The sequence below is a fragment of the Camellia sinensis genome, chromosome 15 (assembly GCF_055761805.1).
Source record: "Camellia sinensis isolate YWXY chromosome 15, ASM5576180v1, whole genome shotgun sequence".
Classification (NCBI taxonomy): domain Eukaryota; kingdom Viridiplantae; phylum Streptophyta; class Magnoliopsida; order Ericales; family Theaceae; genus Camellia; species Camellia sinensis.
In genome coordinates this window covers 22,571,722-22,592,924 of record NC_138975.1, presented here as the reverse complement: position 1 = coordinate 22,592,924, position 21,203 = coordinate 22,571,722, and the positions used below count along the sequence as shown (strand labels likewise).

Below are 21,203 nucleotides of genomic sequence, written 5' to 3'. Positions count from 1 at the left end.
AACGGAATCGTTTTTAAAAAAAATAAATTAAAAAAAAAAGGTCGTTACTGATATTAATATATGTGATTATATTTGAGTTAATTTCACTTTTATCTCTTAAACTATCACATTTTTTTCTATTTCAGCCTTAAACTATTATTTCATCTCACTACCAGAAATAACACATTTACCGACCACTTTTGTCGACCAAAAATTTTTTGGTCCCAAAAAAATCACATTTGACTACTAAGAAAAAAATTGGTAGGCAAAAGTTCTTACTTTTACCGACTAAAGTAATTTAGTCGTTGAAAAGTGATTTTTCGCAACTAATTTGAAATATTGGTCGCAAAAAATTTAGGCAGGAAAGTGAAACATTGGAAAGGAGACTAAAATCTTTTAGCGACTATTGCAATTTAGTCGCAAATTGCAAAACGACGTTGTTTTGCTTGTTAAATGCACAAAGTCCAAATAGCCGACCAACACTGTTGTAGGGGAAAACAAACTCAAACCCTTATAATATTTCACAAAAACGCGCTCAATCGATCCCATCCTCTCAATTGTGCCACTCATTTCACCTCTTCACCATCAACGCAGCCGTCCGCCGTCCTCGCCTCTCCACTGTCAATGCTGCCGCCCATCTTCGCCTCGCCACTGTTATGTAGGTATATTTTTTCAAGCGTCTGTCTTTCTCTGTCTATCTCTCTCTGTCTCGCTTTTTCTCTTTGATTTCCTTTACTCCTCTTTCTCATACTCTTCTTGCTCTAAAGCGAGCATTTCAGTGGGAGAAGGAGCTTCGTAACTCCGTACAACTCATCGACATCGTCGTTACACCTGTCCAAATCAAGCCCCTCAGCTCTGGCAAGGTCGTCACTTGGTCTCGCCTCGCCGTCAAGAAATCCTCTACCGACACTGCCTGGTAAACATTTCTTCATTTTTTGTTGAAACCCACCCATTTGTAAAATCAATCAGCATATGTAAGGTTTTCAGATTGTTTTGTTAGTCTGGTCTTGTTAATACCAAAATGGCATCATTAATGATTAGTGGGTATTTTGGCCCCAATTCTTGGGTTTAGGAATTTTGTTACAAGTAATCTACAATTACAACATAAAAATTTGTCAAAACCACCAAAAAAGTTGCATTACTTTTGCATGAGATATGCCTGCACACTAATTACAGGGCTCCGGAATTCTTTCTTTCACTCGTTGATTCTCAAAAAAAAGATTCACGAGTTGCACCCAAGAGCATGCCTCCTTGTCGTTGATCTCACAGCTGTACTACCCAAATGCTCTCTCTTGATGTTTGGTGGTGATTGGCTTCTTGGGTGTTTTTTGAATCAAACTACTTTGTTCGTTCTTCCTTCTAATTGTTGAATTCAATTTGGTAAGTGAGTTTTTCACTTCAACTGATTCTGAGTTTGGTCTCCACATCTCGGTAGCGTCTTCAGCAGCAGCAGTGCCTGTAAAAGGAAATAACAAGACCAACCATTCATTGATGATAGATGTCAATATGCTCAATAATAAAATACAGATAAAATCTATGATTAGAGCTCTTAATGAAGCTCTGAATACCTCCATCAACAGCTAATTCAGTGAATTGAGATGACTGATCTTCAATCATTGAATTTGATTTCAACTTCACTTCTGTGACCTCCAACCAACATCTTGGTAATACTACCTTCTTCTGAAGATTTGAAACCATCTAGTCTCTCAGATCAACTGAGTCAGCAGGTTCATTTATACAAATGCTAGATTTCTCAACCTCAACTAATTCATTCTCAGAATATTTGCAATCACTGGACTTCTTGACCACAATCTTTTTCCTTCATCAAAACTTCATCAATTTCATAGATTGACTCATCTGAAACAAAACTACTATGTGGTTCATTTCCTTTCGTCACACCGGTAACAGCATTATCCTCGCATGTAAAATTAGTTTCTGAGATTTCTGAACTTGATTTCATAACTTCATCTCCTAAAAACAGATTGATATCTGAAATGCTGAAATCTGAAGTTGATTTCATAACTTCATCTCCTAAAAACAGATTGATATCTGAAATGCTGAAATCAAAACTATGTTGTGAGGCTACATAATCTATTGTCCCTGGAAAAAAATAAAATCATTAGCTGTGAAGATACAGCCCATAGAATTAAATCAAAGAGAATGATGAAAAGAATAAAGAAGAATAATAATAAAATCCAATACTAGTTAAAAACCTTATATGTGTAAAGAAGTAGGAACTAACTGTGATAAGCAGCACAATCCTCATTTATTGCATGTTTTAATGTAGAAGCGTGGCAGAAGTTTTGTTGTTCTCCATACTCACCAGCACACTGGACCATGACATTACGTAATGTAATGAACCATGCGCTTGATCAACCTCCTCGGCCATGCTCTTAGTTTCACTTCACTTCCACATAAAGGATTGTTTAATGCCAAACCACCAACGCCACTCACAAAGGCATCTTCCTCCAGCACCTCTTCTTGGCCACCAGTTGCGTGTTAGAAAATTTTCGTTCACTAAAAACATTTTCTCCAACATTGGAGCCATCTGTAGCGTCAATTGAAAGATTATCCACCATGCCACCTACAACCTTCTCCTTTGCTACATATTTATCCTCCCTGAAAGACTTGTCCAAAAAAGCAGGACCATTGCCTATACAACAGTGAAGTAAACACAATATAAAACATGAAACAATGTAAAAAGCTAACTTTCTCATTTGTGTTGTATAAAGTTAACAAGCTCAGGAAATGGAATAACAACTCCAAAACCAGAAGTTTATACCTCTGTCTTCATTGCAGTCAATAGAAACAAGAGAGGAAACTGTCAAACCATGATCATCAAACAGGTCGACTTGATCAACTTGCTAATTAGAATCTAGCATTCCTACAATCAAATTTTTAGATGTAATTATGAAATTTGACACTATTGGCTATTGCTAAGCGCAATATGCATTTTCTTAATCCGATCTTGCTGACTTCTGGGTTATTCAATTCTTTTGGTTTCATGTCTTGCATAAATATAATGTGCATGTGTGTGTGTGTGTGTGTGTGTGTTTGTTGGGAATTTCTTGCTTGGATGATCTAAGGACTGAGGTTATAGATCTTGGTGATATATATATATATATATATATATATTTTAACAGATGTTGGCTTTGTGGCTAGTCTAGTTTTGGGATTTTATGTTTTCCTTGCATAGCAAATATATTGATCATTGTTTTGTTGTGTTTCCTAGCCTAAAATTCTTATATATTTGTGTTTTATGCAAACCCAACTGAAAGATATATCCTTTTCTTGAGTGATCACTCTGTTATTTGCATTTTTAAAAAATTTGTGTGGGTACATAAATCTTTGATCGATTATGGTGTTTTGAGGCATACAATCCAAATCTTAATGTTCTATTTGTTTTATTTTCATTTGTTTATAACTAATTTATTTGGGTTGTAATAAAATACAAAATACAGATCCTGTTAAATTGCTTTAATCTTTTTTGATAAATGGATATATCATATCGAACTAGCTAGTTCGATTGCTTTCATACTTTTTTAATTATTATTTTTCAATTTTTAAGAGACTTATAGTGTCCTTTATAATTAGCCTTGCACATCCAATATTCTTTATAGCACCATGGGGATATAACCAATGAATAACAGATATAAATGGTATTACTAACCATGTCTATGCAGACAAAAATGTACTAATCTTTGTTCTCTTTATAAATAGTCTTTAAATTTATGGAACAACTAAAGGGATGAATAGAAAGCCAACTTGGAAAGTTGTTCAAGTAATGATGATGATTCATCTTGAGTATAATTGTTATATGTAGCTTTCTAATAAAAATCACATTATTTGTATGTAGTGCCCACAACAACCGACAGGTGTGGAATGTGGATTATGTAATGAGGTACATGAAAGACCTTATTCGAGATCAAAGCATCCTAACCAAGACAAATGTAAGATCAATTCTAATAGTTGTTTACTAATTATTTATGAATGACCTTTCATTTAGTCGTTGGTTCTTAATGACCTCTTGTAGTTCAATAGGAAAACGACTTACATGGAATCCATACTCGATGTGTGTGGAGTGGATTACAGCCCCAAACATCCTTCAATACAAAACCCCTACTATACAATGAACAGAGAGTGCAGTCATAGAGGGAAGTGAGCGGGAATCATAAAACAAGACTTTTGTGTACACATCTCCACACAATTAGCAGGGTGAAAAAGCCTAAACACATATACAAAGGGCTTTCCACCCTGCACATCCTTCACTCTAATCCTAATAAAAATTAAAATCATTTTAAGAGCCTATAAATCCAAAAAACACACCAGATTTTATCTATGAATAAAAATTAGGGACCCACAACCATTTGGAGGTCCAAGAAACAAGTATCATAAAAAGAAAAAGAAAACAAGAACTGGTATAAATCCCTCCAAGAAACAGACACTAGACCTCGCTACAATAATGTGACACATAATTAGCTACTAGTTGCTATAACATGGCTTTCCAAGAACTGCTATATATCCCAGAGGCTGCATCAGATACCATTATTCTTGTTAAGATCACAAACAATTTCGACCAACAAACTCCAAAGAAAGCTTTGTTCACAAGGACAACATTAGCCAATCATATCACACTTCCCACCTTGGGGCAACAGACCACTCATCAGAAGATGATCCATGAAATTATCCCTAAACCTTGAACATTTTCTTTGAACCATCTAATTTAGGTACCAAATCACAACAAGAACTAAATATTGAAGAAGAAAAAAAGGTCAAATGAGATAGAAAGAAAGGTAAAATGAGATAGAATATCGATTTTGAATTTTGAAACGCTGCATAAATGAGATAGAAAGAAAGGTAAAATTATCACTTTTGAGTAATAATTTTTAGCTGTGAAAGCTTGGTTGTAGATTCTGTAGATTGGCTACTTCACACAAAAATTTGCTAACAAACTCACTTTTTAATTCATGGTATATGGATGCCTTGATATTAAATAAAAATTCCCTTTTTGTAACGCCCTCAAAATAACAACAATAAACCCATCAGATAAGACATGCATTTACATATAAACTAATCACATTCTTTTATTCATTAGAGTTCCATTACATAAGTATTACATGTTAACATCAAAAACAAAATGCCCTACGGGCTTACAGCTTTCCAAGTTAACACTTGGTTACAACAAAGAGTACTAACTCGTTTACACATTAAGCCCTAGGCTTGAAGTTACATGTAATACATCAAAAGTTAAGCGACAAAAGTATGTCCGCCAATAGCCTCCCAGCTATGTCCTTGGAGGTGGCATGCTTCCTGCACCTGAAAATGATATTCCCATATAAGGTGAGCCACAGCCCAGTAGAAATACACTAAACCAACCATGGACAATGACTAAAATATTAGCAATTGATAGATGGTCAACACTGAAACATTCACATAAATTATACATTTATGTCATACAACTTATGAGTCTAAGTTACCTTTCATTTTTCCCTTTTTCAACAGATAAGCATGCTAGCTCTATCATTATTTCCACAGATATGTATAAAAACTATATCTCACATTCAGATAAGCATAAAAGCTATATCCACATTCTCAACAGATATGTATAACAACAATATCCCACATTCACAGATAAGCATATAAGCTGTATCCACACTTCTCTAGACAAGCATATGAGCTGTGTCTACGGAGTTCATCCCCTATCTTCTCCCAACACTATCCGGTTTAGAGGTACATCCCCTATCTTCCCCTAAACCGCGGAGTACATCCCCTATCTCCTCCTCTACACATAACGTATATAAACACATTGGTTCTATATACAATCACCCAATACATACAATTAATGTATTCTATCAACCGTCAAGTTCCATGACACATTTCATTGATTAGTTTCAGTTTGCCTAATCATCATGCATTGTCTACAACAATCACGACTATCCTCCACCGATAGCCCAAAGCAGTTATTTCTAAACAGAAAATAAATGCACAAATGGATATTCAATCAACATTTCATTTCCTCATTTCTCCCAATTAATTATCCCAATTAATTAAACAATGTAATTAGGCCATTATCCATAATTACCATTTCAACCCTTAGGTCCCATTTTCATCAATGATTTAACATTCATTCAATTTCTCTATGCCAAACATGCATTCAGGTTTATTATGAATAAAACCCCAACTTTTGTAAAATTACACAAAAGCCCCAAACTTTCACAAAATTACCAAACCAAGCCCAACATCTCAAAATACCAAAATTTAAAGACAAAACCCATAGAGAGGAGTAGGATATCCCTACCTCGAAGTTTCAGCCACAAAGGAGATGAAGACTCGAAGATCAACTTGCTCCAAATCCAAACTTTTTCAGATTAAATCGAAGCTCTCAACGCCCTCTATCTTTTTAACAAAGGCCCTAGGCTAGATTCACACCCTAGGGAGATTAAATCTTAGAGAGAGTGCAAGTTTAGAGAGAGAGGGTGTCGGATTTAGGGTTTAATCAAAGAAAGGGACTGAAAAAGTGATGTTTAAGACGCTGCTGTCCGCTGATATAAAACACGCTCGCTCGAGCGAAGACTTGGTCGCTCGAGCGACCAAACACAGAAAACTCTCGCTCGAGCCAAGAAGTTCTCGATCGAGCGAAGAAAAATCCAGACCGCTCGAGCGAAGGAAGCTCGCTCGAGCCAAGAAATGGAACTCTCAGGTCCAGAACCAGACGCAACACAACTCTCGCTCGAGCGACAACTCCTCGCTCGAGCGAAGGACCAAAAATCTGGGCAGCAACACCAGGCTCCCAAACACAACCAACCTGAAACAAACCTGCCCAACACATCCCATAACTCAATATACAAAGTACAAAGGATGCAAACACGATAATAAACAACAACCAACATCCACGGACACATGTCCGGATCACTGTACAACAAGGGTAAACCCGGGATCGCTATACTTTTGTTTCTCTGTGTCAGGATGATCAAGCTAGAACCATAGTTGAGGAACTTGCAGAGGATGGGAAACCAGTTAGTGTGGACACGGTCTCTCTCTCTCTCAAATAAATTTCTTTCCTTGTTTCCATTTCTTTAATTATTCAATGCAGAGTCGATTGTTGTCTAAAACATTCCATTAGTTTTTTGCAGCCTCTATTTACCATTGAGCCATGAAGAATTAAGCCTCTATTTACCATTAACAAATTGCAAATAATAACAAAACATTGCTACTGGTGCACCGACATTGGTATTACAGAAGAATATCGTCAATTTGAAAATAATTGTTGTAGTGTCCATATATTATTGGGTAATTTCTTAGTGCTATTTATTTCATGTGTTTGAAAAATAATTACTTGTTGAGCTCACATACTTGCGGTTTGTTTAATTTTAGGTACCATTGGGTATTAGTACTCATTGATCTATCGTTGATGATAGTGTACTATCTTGATTCATTTTGTCATGGTCAAATCGACTCAATTTGAAAATTGTAATAAACACGTAAGTTTATTGCTTTTGTACATTTCTTTGCAATAGAGCTATTCTAATGACAATGTAATAATCTTTGTTCTCCTTATAAAGTAGTCTTCAGATTTATGGAACAACTAAAGGGATGAATAGAAAGCCAACTTGGAAAGTTGTTGAGGTAATGATGATGATTCATCTTGAGTATAATTGTCATATGTAGTTTTCTAGTAAAAATCACATTAATTATTTGTATGTAGTGCCCACAACAATTGACACGCGTGGAATGTGGATTTTGTGTAATGAGGTACATAAAACACCTTATTAGAGATCAAGGCATCCTAACCAAAACAAATGTAAGATCAATTCTAATACTTGTTTACTAATTATTTATGAATGACCTTTAGTTGTTGGTTCTTAATGATCTCTTGTAGTTCAATGGGAAGACGACTTACATGGAATCCGTACCATTGCATGTGGAGTGGATCAACTTCGTCCTAGAAAACATGTGATTATCTTCTATCTGTAAGTATAAAAAAAAAGGGAAAAGTGAAACGATTTAGCTTTTATTTAACTTGATTAATGTCTTTTGTGTTTCATTGCTATTAATGGTTTCTATTTAGCTTCTATGTTATGGATTAATTGATCTGATTAAATTTTTGAGCATGTTAATACTTTCATTTAGTTTATGGCTTTCATCTCAAATAAAAGTTATAATTGCTCAATTCTTGACATTCTTTTTCTTTTTCTTTTTCTTTTTCTTTTTCTTTTTCTTTGGTACAAATGGATGAACTTGTGCACGAAGCTAAATTATACAGGACTAATTAGCACTATAAGTATTTTTGGAAGGATTATATATTTTTGGATAAATGTGTATGGAAAATATTTCGATAGACTAGTAGTTATATTTTTGAATGGGTGTATATGGAAAATATTTGGGTACACTATAAGTTATATTTTTTGATAGATACGCATAGATAAAAATTTAAAACATAATAACAAGAACTGCAAGTAGATGAAGAACATGGATTACGAAATCAAATTTGACTAAAATTGAACAACAGAATTGGAATGCACTAATTAACCAAAATCATTTAATATAAAAATTTTAATTAAAATACAAAAAATAACTTACAATTACAATCGTAGCAACTGCAAGGATCTTAATTGGGTTACAAACAGAGATGATTAATTCTCACTCAGAGCACTTTGGTTTTTCTTACAACAGTTGAAGGGAAAGAAAATTTGAAGAATGCCTGAATGACTAAAATTGATTACAATATATAAAAAAGAAAAGTAGAGCAGCATGTGACTGAGGAAGGCAGCTGCCAGCATATGAGGCAAAACAGATGCTGTCGGTTGCTTTCGGCTGATTGATTGATCAGTTGAGCAGCTTCAACAAAAGTTGATTGAGTGAACAGTAAAAGTGAACAGTAACTTTTACTATTCATCACTTTCGGTAGAACAAGTGAATAAAGGAATCAATACAAATTGGCAGCTTTTCTCAAAAGAGTATTGATTGAAGCTAATTTGTATTTATAGGGAATCCTATGTTGATCAGGCATATGGGTCCTGAGCATCTTAAAACTCAGATCTTCCATATGAGATGGGTTGAGTAGTTGAACCTTCAGAAGATTGTGACTGGTCTGAACTGTCTTCTAAATTGTCTGAACTGGTTGACTGGGCTTCACCTTGATCCATGATTTTTTGAACTAATTGGAGTACTTCATCCTTGGATAATTTGGATTTGCTTTTGGATTTGACTTTGGGCTAAGCAGGAGGTGATATGGGCTTTGACTGAGCCTTGGATTTGGATTTTGATTTGGGCTTTGGTTGAGTCCTGGGCTAAGCTGGTACTGTAGGAGCCTTGGACTTAGCCTTGGATTTTGATTTATCAGTTGTGGGCTTGGAACCACTAGATGAGGGGCTTCCAAGGTTGATTGGAGGAAGACTGGGCTGACTTCCTTGGCTGATTGCAGAAGTTGGGTTCTGCTGAGTTTTTAGCAATGGCAGGGGTAGAAGCATATTGATCAATGGGAAATTCTTCTTGAACAATTTCAAATATGCGAGGCACATTGAATTTAGCCCACCATTTGACTGAGTGTTGTCGAATGATTATATTATCATCAATTCCATAATGTCATTTAAATATCCAAGGAATTTTGTATTTGGATATAAAAATTAACAAAAATGGAAATGTTCTCTGATGAGCAGTGAATGGGTAAACAGAAGCAAAATGATTAATTAGCTCAATAAGATCACCAGGAAGGATATCTGAAATAGCGCCATAATGGGTCCACCATCGCAGAAACCAGGAAAGTAATTTAGACTTGAATTTTTTATCAAAAGAAATGAACCAGGAGTCTTGAACCAAGCATCAATGTAATCATGGTAATTGTATTGAATAGAGTGACCAGGTAAATCACGAAACTGATAAGGAGGACCCCACTCAGTTAAGGAAACAATGTTATGAATGTAAATAGAATGATACAGAACCTTGCTAGCATAGGTTCGATCATAAATGGGTTTGATCAAAACTGATTGGTGATGGATCAAAATATCTTTGTAATAGGTGAGTGTTTTCTCTGGATGTGAAAGGATGAAATGGCATCCAGAGCCAAAATAGGATTTAGCAATTTCATGAATAATTTGGCCTTTGGGGTGACTAGGTTCTTTGTAGAACAAATTAGTGGTGTGTGATTTGGTATAATCAGATCGAGATGATCGAACTAGGTTAGCAAGAAATGGAGTAACTAAAACTGTTTGGCTGGAGGAAGCAAAAGGGTCTGAGGCCAAAGTAGATGAGTAATTGGGTCGATAAATGTTACCAAGGACTTGGTAACGGTTAACCATTTCAAGAGGGTGAGATTGGGTAACTGACTCCGAAAGAGAAGGAACAAGAAGTTGATTAGGTTTACTAGAAGATGAGACCAAAGGGACCAAAGCCTTGGAGGGAGGCCTTGGACGAGACATCTGTTAAGCAAGAAATAATGATTAGTAACCAGAAAGAAGATCTAAATAATTCTGATGATGATTTAAACAATTGTAATTATGAGCAAGTAAATTGCGACGAGCGTGGATCTGGTGGTAATTGATATATTGGGCTCTTTTGGTAGTTGGTCTGGCTAATTTGAGGCGGTGAATTCGGTAGGATAATTGTTTAATCAGGGATTTGAAATAGGTAATTCGGGATTTATGGTTGGCAATTTGTGGAGTAGCACTCATCCCTTACACCCCTGTAAAAATTCCCGGGTAAGAAAATCAGGAAGGGAATTGTGGCAACCAGGGATATAAGTAATATCAAAATTAAAAATACTTAAAATAGATTGCCAATGGGCAAAAATTTGCTTACTAGCAAGATTTTGAACATCTTTTTCCAAAACATATTTAGCGGATTTACAATCAACACGAAGTAAAAAAATTTTATTTAAAATATCATCTTGAAATTTTTGAATACATAAAACAGTAGATAAAATCTCTTTTTTAATAATATTATAATTTAATTGTGCTTTATTCCAGACACTAGAATGATAACGAACAATTTGTTCAGAAGATTGAGGAGTGACTTTCTGGAGAAGAATGCCACCATAACCAATATCAGAAGTATCAGTTTGAATAATTTTGAATGAATTTTCAGTAGGAATCCAAGACAAGGAAGAGACTTAACATAGTGTTTGACTTGTTTAACAATAGCAGTATGAACAGAAGACCAAGGAGGAGGATTATCCTTTAACCTATCAAACAGAGGTTGACAGACTTTCCTAAGGTCTTTATAGAATTTAGCAATGTAATTGAGTGATCCTAAAAACCGTTGTAATTGGGTTTTATCAAGAATCTCATCAGGAAATTTAGACGCAAATTCAATAGAGCGACTAATAGGGAGAATAGTATTGTGGTGAATATCATAACTTAAAAATCTGACTTTAGTTTGAAACAATTTGATCTTAGGAGCAGATATAACTAAACCATGACTTTTAATTGTATAAAAGAATGCAGTTAAATGTTTCCAATGGTCATGAATTGATTTGGAGAAAATCAAGATGTCATCAATATAGACAATAGAAAAATGACTAAATGGGTTGAATATGTCATTCACTATATTTTGAAATTCACTGGGAGCATTTTTTAATCCAAAAGGCATGACATTCCATTCATATTGACCAAAGGGTGTATTAAAAGCAGTTTTGTATCTATCTTTAGGATGAATTTAAATTTGCCAAAAATCACTTTTTAAATCAAATTTACTAAAAATAACAGCTTGACTAAATCTTTTAATCAAATCTTTTTTATTAGGAATAGGATATCGAATCCATTCTAAAACAGCATTTAATGGTTTATAGTTGATAACTAGGCGAGGGACACCTCGTTCTCATTCAGCATTTTTATTGACATAGAAAGCTGGACAAGACCAAGGTGATTTACTTGGACTAATGATTTGATTTTTCAATAATTCATTTATTTCTTTTTTACACATTTCAAGTAATTCATGATTCATTTGAATAGGTCTAGATTTAGTAGGAATTTGTCGTTCATCAAAATTCTTAATATATGGTAAAGTTACTACATGTTTTTTCCTATGCCAAAATGCAGTAGGTAAAGTTGAACAAATAGTTGATTCTAATTTTAATTTAAAATCATTAATTTGAGAAACAAAAACTGGATCAATTAATTGTTGGTCGATTCGTTTATAATTAATTTCTGCTTTAAGAAAATTTAAATGTCGAGTTAATCGGTTAATAGTATGAGAAATAGAACAATCTTTTAATTGATTTGATTCTAGCATTTCAGGTGGAGATAAAAATTTAAATGTAACAGGTTGGCCTAAAACCTGAGTAGTTATTCCTTCACTGGATGTGGTAAATGGATATAGCAAATACATAAATGGTGTACCTAAAATGATTTTATCAGTCATATTTTTAACTAAAACAAATGAGGTTTTGAAACAAATATCATTTTGACAAATATGAACTTTAAGTAATTTATATTTAATATGCATTCTACTACCATTAGCAGAGGTTAATTTCTCATGATATTTTTCATAATATTTAGTAGGAAGTAAGCCTTCTTGAATGCAATTTAAATCAGCACCAGTATCAATTAAAGCAATTAATTGTAATTTAAAGTCATTAATAGAAATTGTAATTTTGGAATACCATTTTTGCATATAAATTTTATTAATTAGATTTAATCGTTTATCTTCAAGATTATCAGATTGGGAACGATTGTCTAATAAGAGCTTTTCGGGATTAGTATGATCAGAATCATGTTCAGATTCATGTGGTGATTCATTAGGTGTTGTATTCAAATTGGGTTGGAAATTATCTAAACTTTGATTAAGTTTTAGGGTAATAATTTCGTCTTCTAATTTTTTATCTTTATGTTGCAAGTCTCGGATAGTTTGTTTAATTTGATTGATTTCAGATTGTAAATCTTGAAGTGTAATTTCTTTATGTTTATTTTTAAATCTTTCTAGAGTCTTAGATAAACTAATAATAGGTTTATCAAACTTAGGTTTATTATCCGAATGAATTAATAAAGATTTTAATTTACCAATATATTTTTTGTTTTAATTTGGGATCATCCAACTTACTAATTAATTCAATTAGAGCAGATTCTTCTTGAGTTTGTTTTGTAAGAACAGTAATTTGTTTAACAGGTTTATAGCAGACATCATTACATCCTAAGGTTATGTTATTATCATCAGAATCAGTACTGGATGAAGTATCATGAGAGGAAGTTTCTGGATTATCAAAAGAGGAATTACTAACAGATTGATTTAATTGGAAGATTTCAAATATTTGATTCTTAGATTCATCATTTAGTTGTAATTGATTAACCTTATCTTTTTATTTTTATTTTTCTTTACATTTATTAGAATAATGAACTTTTTGACCACAGTTATAACAAGTAATGTCTTTATTAGATTTAGATTTTGGATGTGATTTTTTGTGATATTTCTTTTGGGTTTAGTATAAAATTTATCATTAGATTTGGCAGGTGAATAATTCTTTTTGAATTTATTAGAATATTTGGATTTATATTTATTCTTAGAATATTTAGGTGATTTCCTACAAGAAGGTGCGACAGGAGGTAAACCATATTGTTCACAGAAATTTCCTAATTCATATTTAGCTTTGTGTTTATCTTTAATGACTTTTTGACTAAGTTTAAGATCAATATACATTTTTAATCCTTCTTTTTGAATAGTACTAATTATATCTCCATAGGTTAAATTATCATATTCAATAACACCAGTAGGTTGACTAAGAATATCTCGAATTTTGTGTGCAAACAAACTAGGTAATCTATTAATAAATTTTTCTTTCCAAAATGATTTAGTACAGTCTTCTCTTAACATAACTCTAGAGGTAAAGACATCTTTATACCATATAAAATCACTTAAGGTTGGACGGGTAAGATTACTAAGTTGATCATGTATGCGAGAATAGATATTAGTAGGAGTTCCGATAAAATGTCGAGCAATTGTGTAGATTAATGCATTAATACCATCAGGGTGGCAACATCCGATATTTTCATCAAAGATAGGCAAACCATTATCATCAGTTTGATTAGCATAAATTATGGATTCTCTTTGATCTTCAGTTAAATATTTTTCCCACCAAGATTTGAGCATACCAGTAAAACCAGAAGTAATTAAAGTAACAATTTCAGGTTGAAAATATTGAGGATAATTAGAGAGATAACTATTGGAAACCATAGATAAATGATTTAATTTTTGGAAGATTTGATCTTCACTAAGACCATCAATATTCCATTCGTATAATCGTTTAGCAGAAATAGAAAATTGATTATTAAGATTAGTTTCTTCAAATTGGAGGTCAGGAGGAGTAGGTCGAGAATACCAATTTTTGGTAGTTTGAGGATTAACTTTTGGATAATGAATTTTATCAAGGTTAAAAGATTGGAATTGTTGAGCTAATTGACTTATTTCATTATCAGTGGTTTCAGTTTCAGATTGGGTAGAAACAATTGCAGTACTAGGTTGTTGATTTAAAACAGTAAGACCTTTATCTTTAGAGGGTGAAGCATTATCAGAAGTAGATAGTTTAGCAAATAATTTTTAGCTTTGACAGTAGAATTATCATTGGTAACTAAACTAGTTCGTTTGGAACGATTACTAGGCAGATTAAGTAAAGGTGGTTCTAAAGGTTGTTTAGTGGATATGTTTTGAACAGAATCTAAAGTGGTTTCTATCTTGTCTAATTGTTTACCAATTGTGTTTAAACATTGATTAGTATAATTATTTTGTTCAATAACCTTTTTAATTTCATTATCATTACCAGGTAATTTGAAAGGTGAAGCAGGGATTTCAGAACCTTGTTGGGTAAGAAGGATTTTCTCCAAAGGAGGATGACTAGAACTAACAGAAGTAGTGTCAGAAGTTTTCCATTTATGTTTTGTGATTGTATTAATCTTTTTATAATATTTGTCAACATATTCTAATAGAGGTAATTCAAAACCATATTCAATCATAAAATCATACCATTGTCTAGTAGTTTGGGACATTTGAGCAGAATTATATTTAGCATAGTAAGCATGTCTGATTATTTTATTTTTAGGAGATTTAAATTCAATAAGTAATTTGTCTATATTAGGTTTAAAATCTTTTTTGATTGTCATTGATTGGGGATTGACAGGAGGTATAAATTCGTCAAAATCAGTTTGAGTTGTAGAATTATTAGAAGCAATTTCTTCTTCAGGTAAATGTGTGTGTGTAGAATAAACAAGTTTACTAATTTGAGAGGAAATAGTATTATCAATGCCTTTTAATTTATTAGTGGAAGGCTGGCCTAGATGGATTTGACTATTTTTACAAAATAATGGAGTATTAAATATTTCATCTTCAGTTTCAATTTCAGTCGGAACACTAGATGTACTATGTCAAGAAGTTTGACTACGATTAAATTTAATTCGGACAGAACCATCATTCTATTGTTAAATATCTTGGATATCTTGAATTGAGGATTGTTGTTGATTATGTTTGTAATTTTCATTGACAGTAACCCATTCATCAGGTAAGTCGATATTTTTCCATCCAATCATTTGAGGAACATTAATGTTGGATTCATGATTATTATTGCTTTGGATTAATAGAGTTTGATCTTTAGAACTCTTGTGTAAAGCATGAACATTTAAATTAGTTTGCATGCATTTATAATGAACACGATATATTAAAGTAATATTATAAACTTTGTCTTTCATGTTAGTAAATGAAACATGTAATTGAATGTTTAATGTTATTGCATCTAAAATATGTGGATCACGTAAACTGAGTGTAAAATCAGGAAAACAATTAAAATGTACTGGACCTTTATGAAGACCAGTTTCCATCATACCCATTAAACTATCATTGTAATTAAGAAAGCGAGCATCTCTTAAGCATAATAAAACAGAAGTATTTTTTCCTACTATAGTTAATGGATTAACACCAACTTGAATTAAACCAATATGCATAAAATTGTAACCATTATTTAAATGTCTTTTAATTAACTTAGCATCAAATAATCTGCAGGTTCCTCTAGGTTTTTCTAAAGCATAAACTTGTTCAATTGTTTTAACATGTAAAGTTACTTTAAAAACATTATGTATAAAAGTAGCTTTATAAATTTTTTTAATCGATAGTTTAGGTATATTCCATCCTGCATCAATTTTATCATTTTGTATTTCAACATCTTCTTCATTTATTACGAATCCTTGATTAGGTATTGAGGGCAAAGTTGTTATTGACCTAGAACTGACTGATGAGTTACTTCTAAATAATCGATTCATTGTTCTTTTTAATTAATCAGTTTTACAGATACCTTAATACATACCCTATTCTAGTTGTGTTATCATAGACCACAGTGGTTTGAGTACAGACCCTATTCGAGGAAACCCTTATGTCCTACACTGCCTAATCCTAAGGACTTACTCTGGACAGGGAACGAAAGTGGGTGACTTAAACCAGGTAGATAAACACAGACTGATCTCTTGGGTGATTAAGATGAACTGAAAACTAGATTAATCAAATAAACAATGAAATTGATTAATTGGAAGAAACAAAGCAATTAGAAACAGGATACAACTTAACTTGGCTTTGATACCAATTTAATAACAAAGCAAAAACAGCATTTAATAACAAGTACTTGTTATGTTTTAAATTTTTATGCTAGTCAAGATGTGAATCAGAATTTTAATTGGAGGAATATGTACTTTGGAATTACTTGTGGATGGAAACTTATAATGGTTGCTGACTTTTATTAAATAGGTTCAGGATTGGATGATTTATGTATTTGTTAAATGTTCATGATTCAGATACTTTGTTGGTATGAATGATTCTTTTTAATTACAAATTATATTGAATGGATTGGATGGAATATTTGTCTTCAATTATAGGTTTATTTTGTTGGATGTTGGTGACCAAATTGTGGTTTTGCCGACCAAAATGTTGGTAGGCAAAATGGTACATTTGGCGACTAAATAATTAGTCGGTAAAACTATTAATTTTGTCAATCAAAGAGTTTGGTCGCGAATAAGTCTATTGCCGACTAAACTTTTAGTCGCGCAAACATTACTTTTGGCGACTAATATCACTACAACAAAAAACGTCTTTGGTGACAAACTGATTTTGTCTCCAAACATCAAATTTTCGTCACTAAAGTGATCTGCGACGAAAAAAAATTGTCACCACGTTCGTGGCCTATACGTCGTCGCTAAAAGTACCTAGTGACGAAAAACAGTTTCGTCGCCTATTTTTTATTTTTGGTGACAAATTGTTTCATCTCCGAATGTTGAATTTTTCGTCCTCTATAACATCAATTTCGTCACCAAAACTAAATAATATTTTATTTTAATTATTTTTCACGACGAAATATTTCGTCACCAAATAGATTTTAGTGACGAAAGTTTTCCTCACCAACGATATGGATTAAGGTGACAAAAAAATTCGTCACTAAAATGAGCAGAAAAGAAAATTCTTCAATGACAAAAAACATTTTGTCACCAAATATTTCAATTTAGCGACGAAATATTCAGCAAATGTGACGAAATTATTTGTCTGGTATTGTATCATTAGTGACAAAATTATTCGTCATGTTTTTTGCAAACTAATAGCGACATTTTTTATTTTGTCACTAATAAAAATTAAAAATTTTGAAAATAGGGGTACTATTTTCTTCCGAAATTTTTTGTTTTCAGTAACAATTCTCTGCGCATTTCAATAACCTGTTCAATAAAATATCTATTACAAATCAATACAAAAATCTGTTCATTTTCATAAACATCACATTCGAATTTCAGCACTATCCACAAAAATACAATATGAACTACATGCGGATTATAAATATGTCTCCTAATATCCACAAAAATATAATATCAACCGCATGCGGATTACCAAACACATCTCCTAATATCCAACAAAAAACATGTCTACTAATATCAACAAAATTAAAATATCAAGGGCAGATTACCCAACATGCCCTGTAATACTAACAAAAATAGAAAATTTATAACCAACCAATATACATGTAAGGTAATATGAACAAAAACACAAAATGAGCTACCATCTGCCCTCCAAATTACCAAACATATCTATATCAAATCTCGAATCTGCAAAAAAATGAAACACAAAAAAAAAAAAAAAACAAGTTAAACAATTATTATCTTATCCATAAAATATACAATTTAACATGCATTTTTCGAATTAGTTTTCAAATCGGGAGTCCTGTGCTAGTTCCGTAAGTTTTCACAACTCACATTGGTCCCTCCCGAGGTGTTTGAGGTGTTCCCGGGGCCGTCCCATGGCTGTTGCACGATTTTGGCCCCCCGAAGGTCTATTTTCAAGCTTAAGTGTGAAAAAGTGCCTTTTTGGACTTAGTTTTCAAACTGGGAGTCTCATGCTAGCTCCGTAAGTTTTCAAAACTCACATTGGTCCCTCCCGAGGTGTTTGAGGTGTTCCCCAGGCCGTCTCGTAGTTGTTGCACAATTTTGGCCCCCCGAATGTCTATTTTCAAGCTTAAGTGTGAAAAAGTGCCTTTTTGGACATAGTTTTCAAACCAGGAGTTCCATGCTAGTTTCGTAAGTTTCCAAAACTCACATTGGTCCCTCCCGACGTGTTTGAGGTATTCCCCAGGCCGTCTCGTGGCTGTTGCACGATTTGGCCCCCGAAGGTCTATTTTCAAGCTTAAGTGTGAGAAAGTGCATTTTTAGACTTAGTTTTCAAACCGGGAGTCCCTTGCTAGTTCCGTAAGTTTTCACAACTCACATTGGTCCCTCCCGATGTGTTTGAGGTGTTCCTCGGGCCGTCCTGTGGCTGTTGCACGATTTTGGCCCCTTGTGGCCTATTTTCAATCTTAAGTGTGAAAAAGTGTATTTTTGGACTTAGTTTTCAAACCGGGAGTCCCGTGCTAGTTCCGTAAGTTTTCACAACTCACATTGGTCCCTCCCGATGTATTTAAGGTGTTCCCTGGGCTGTCCCATGGCTGTTGCACCATTTTGGCCCCCGGTGGCCTATTTTCAAGCTTAAGTGTGAAAAAGTACATTTTTTGACATAATTTTCAAATCGGGAGTCCCGTGGTAGTTCCGTAAGTTTCCACAACTCACATTGGTCCCTCCCAAGGTGTTTGAGGTGTTCCCCAGGCCTTCCCATGGCTGTTGCACGATTTTGGCCCCTGGTGGTCTATTTTCAAGCTTAAATGTGAAAAAGTATATTTTTGAACTTAGTTTTCAAACCGGGAGTCCTATGCTAGTTCCGTAAGTTTTCAAAACTCACATTGGTCCCTCCCAAGGTGTTTGAGGTGGTCCCTAGGCCGTCTCGTGACTGTTGCACAATTTTGGCCCCTGAAAGTCTATTTTCAAGCTTAAGTGTGAAAAAGTGTATTTTTGGACTTAATTTTCAAACTGGGAGTCCCGTGCTAGTTTTATAAGTTTTCACAACTCACATTGGTCCCTCCCGAGGTGTTTGAGATGGTCCCTGGGCCGTCTCGTGGCTGTTGCATGATTTTGGCCCCCGGTGGCCTATTTTCAAGCTTAAGTGTGAAAAATTACATTTTTGGACTTAATTTTCAAACCAGGATTCCCGTGCTAGTTCCGTAAGTTCCCACAACTCATATTGATCCCTCTCGAGGTGTTTGAGGTGGTCCTCGGGCCGTCTTGTGGCTGTTGCACGATTTTGGCCCTTGAATGTCTATTTTCAAGCTTAAGTATGAGAAAGTGCATTTTTGGACTTAGTTTTCAAACCGGTCCCATGCTAGTTTCGTAAGTTTCCACAACTCACATTGGTCCCTCCCAACATGTTTGACGTGGTCCCCGGGCCGTCTCGTGGCTGTTGTACGATTTTGGCTCCCGAAGGTCTATTTTCAAGCTTAAGTGTGAAAAAGTGCATTTTCGGACTTAGTTTTCAAATCGGGAGCCCTGTGCTAGTTCCGTAAGTTTTCACAACTCACATTGGTCCCTCCTGAGGTGTTTGAGGTGGTACCCAGGCCATCTCGTGGCTGTTGCACGATTTTGGCCCCAGTGGCCTATTTTCAAGCTTAAGTATGAAAAATTACATTTTGGACTTAGTTTTCAAACCGGGAGTCCCGTGCTAGTTCCGTAAGTTTCCACAACTCACATTGGTCCCTTCCGAAGTATTTGAGGTGGTCCCTGGGCCGTCTCTTGGCTGTTGTACTATTTTGGCCCCCGAAGGTCTATTTTCAAGCTTACGTAGGAGAATGTGCATTTTTGGACTTAGTTTTCAAACTGGGAGTCCCGTGGTAGTTCTATAAGTTTTCACAACTCACATTGGTCCCTCCCAACGTGTTTGAGATGTTCCTCGGGCCGTCCCGTGGCTATTGCACGATTTTGGCCCCCGGTGGCCTATTTTCAAGCTTTAGTGTGAAAAAGTGCATTTTTGGACTTAGTTTTCAAACCGGGAGTCTCGTGCTAGTTCCATAAGTTTCCATAACTCACATTGGTCCCTCCTAACGTGTTTGAGGTGTTCCCTGGGCCATCCTGTGGCTGTTGCATGATTTTGGCCCCCGGTGGCCTATTTTCAAACTTAAGTGTGAAAAATTACATTTTTGGACTTGGTTTTCAAACTGGGAGTCTCGTGCTAGTTCCGTAAGTTCCCACAATTCACATTGGTCCCTCCCGAGGTGTTTGAGGTGTTTCTTAAGCTGTTTCGTGGCTATTGCATGATTTTGGCCTCTGGTGGCCTATTTTTCGACTAGTTCCATGCCTACATGTTAGAATAGTTTTCGACTTAGTTCTCAACTTAGTTTCATGCCTACATGTTAGAATAGTGCAAATTTTTAAACAAGTTTCCTAATTGGGAGCCACATGCATATTTCAGTGTTTGTGATGTTTCTCGGGCTTTTACATGCATAGTTCACTATCTTAGTTGAAGAAAAAATTTCTACTAAATTAACATAAAAACATAATATACTAACCAAGAAGCTTGTCCATCAGAATTTGAACTTTCCCTACTCTCAAAATTTCCCGTGATACCTTTCTGCCTCATACCCTCGATAATACTTTGTATCTTCTTGCTTTGTTTCTTCTCTGACTTTTCAAACCTTGCAATTTGTTCATTTTGTTGTGCTATTTGCAACTCGAGGCGTTGAACATGGTCACTATTTTCAGCAGGTGCAACAATTGTATTCACAGAAGAAGATGGCCTCATATCGAGTCCTTTCACATAACCTCGCCTTGGCTGAAGCACCTTGACTGACAACTCCTCTGGGGTCAAGGGGATCGCACTAGTCTGCGAAAGGTGTTCTACTTGCATCTGTATCATGTTGT

At 34.5% G+C, this 21,203-nt stretch overlaps 1 long non-coding RNA gene across 7 annotated transcripts; it reads left to right on the top strand.

Annotated features, from left to right (window-relative positions):
• Window positions 1-481: 481 nt before the first annotated feature.
• On the top strand, window positions 482-15,285 carry LOC114284126 (uncharacterized). 7 transcript variants are annotated; one of them, XR_014357326.1, is made up of 10 exons: window positions 482-637; window positions 747-895; window positions 3,836-3,929; window positions 6,945-7,010; window positions 7,113-7,269; window positions 7,354-7,460; window positions 7,545-7,605; window positions 7,685-7,780; window positions 7,859-7,949; window positions 15,083-15,285. It is a non-coding gene; the product is annotated as an uncharacterized LOC114284126 (long non-coding RNA). The 7 variants fall into 7 exon arrangements; XR_014357324.1 differs by having other exon boundaries at window positions 482-641; window positions 7,113-7,209; XR_014357323.1 differs by having other exon boundaries at window positions 482-641.
• Window positions 15,286-21,203: the final 5,918 nt, after the last annotated feature.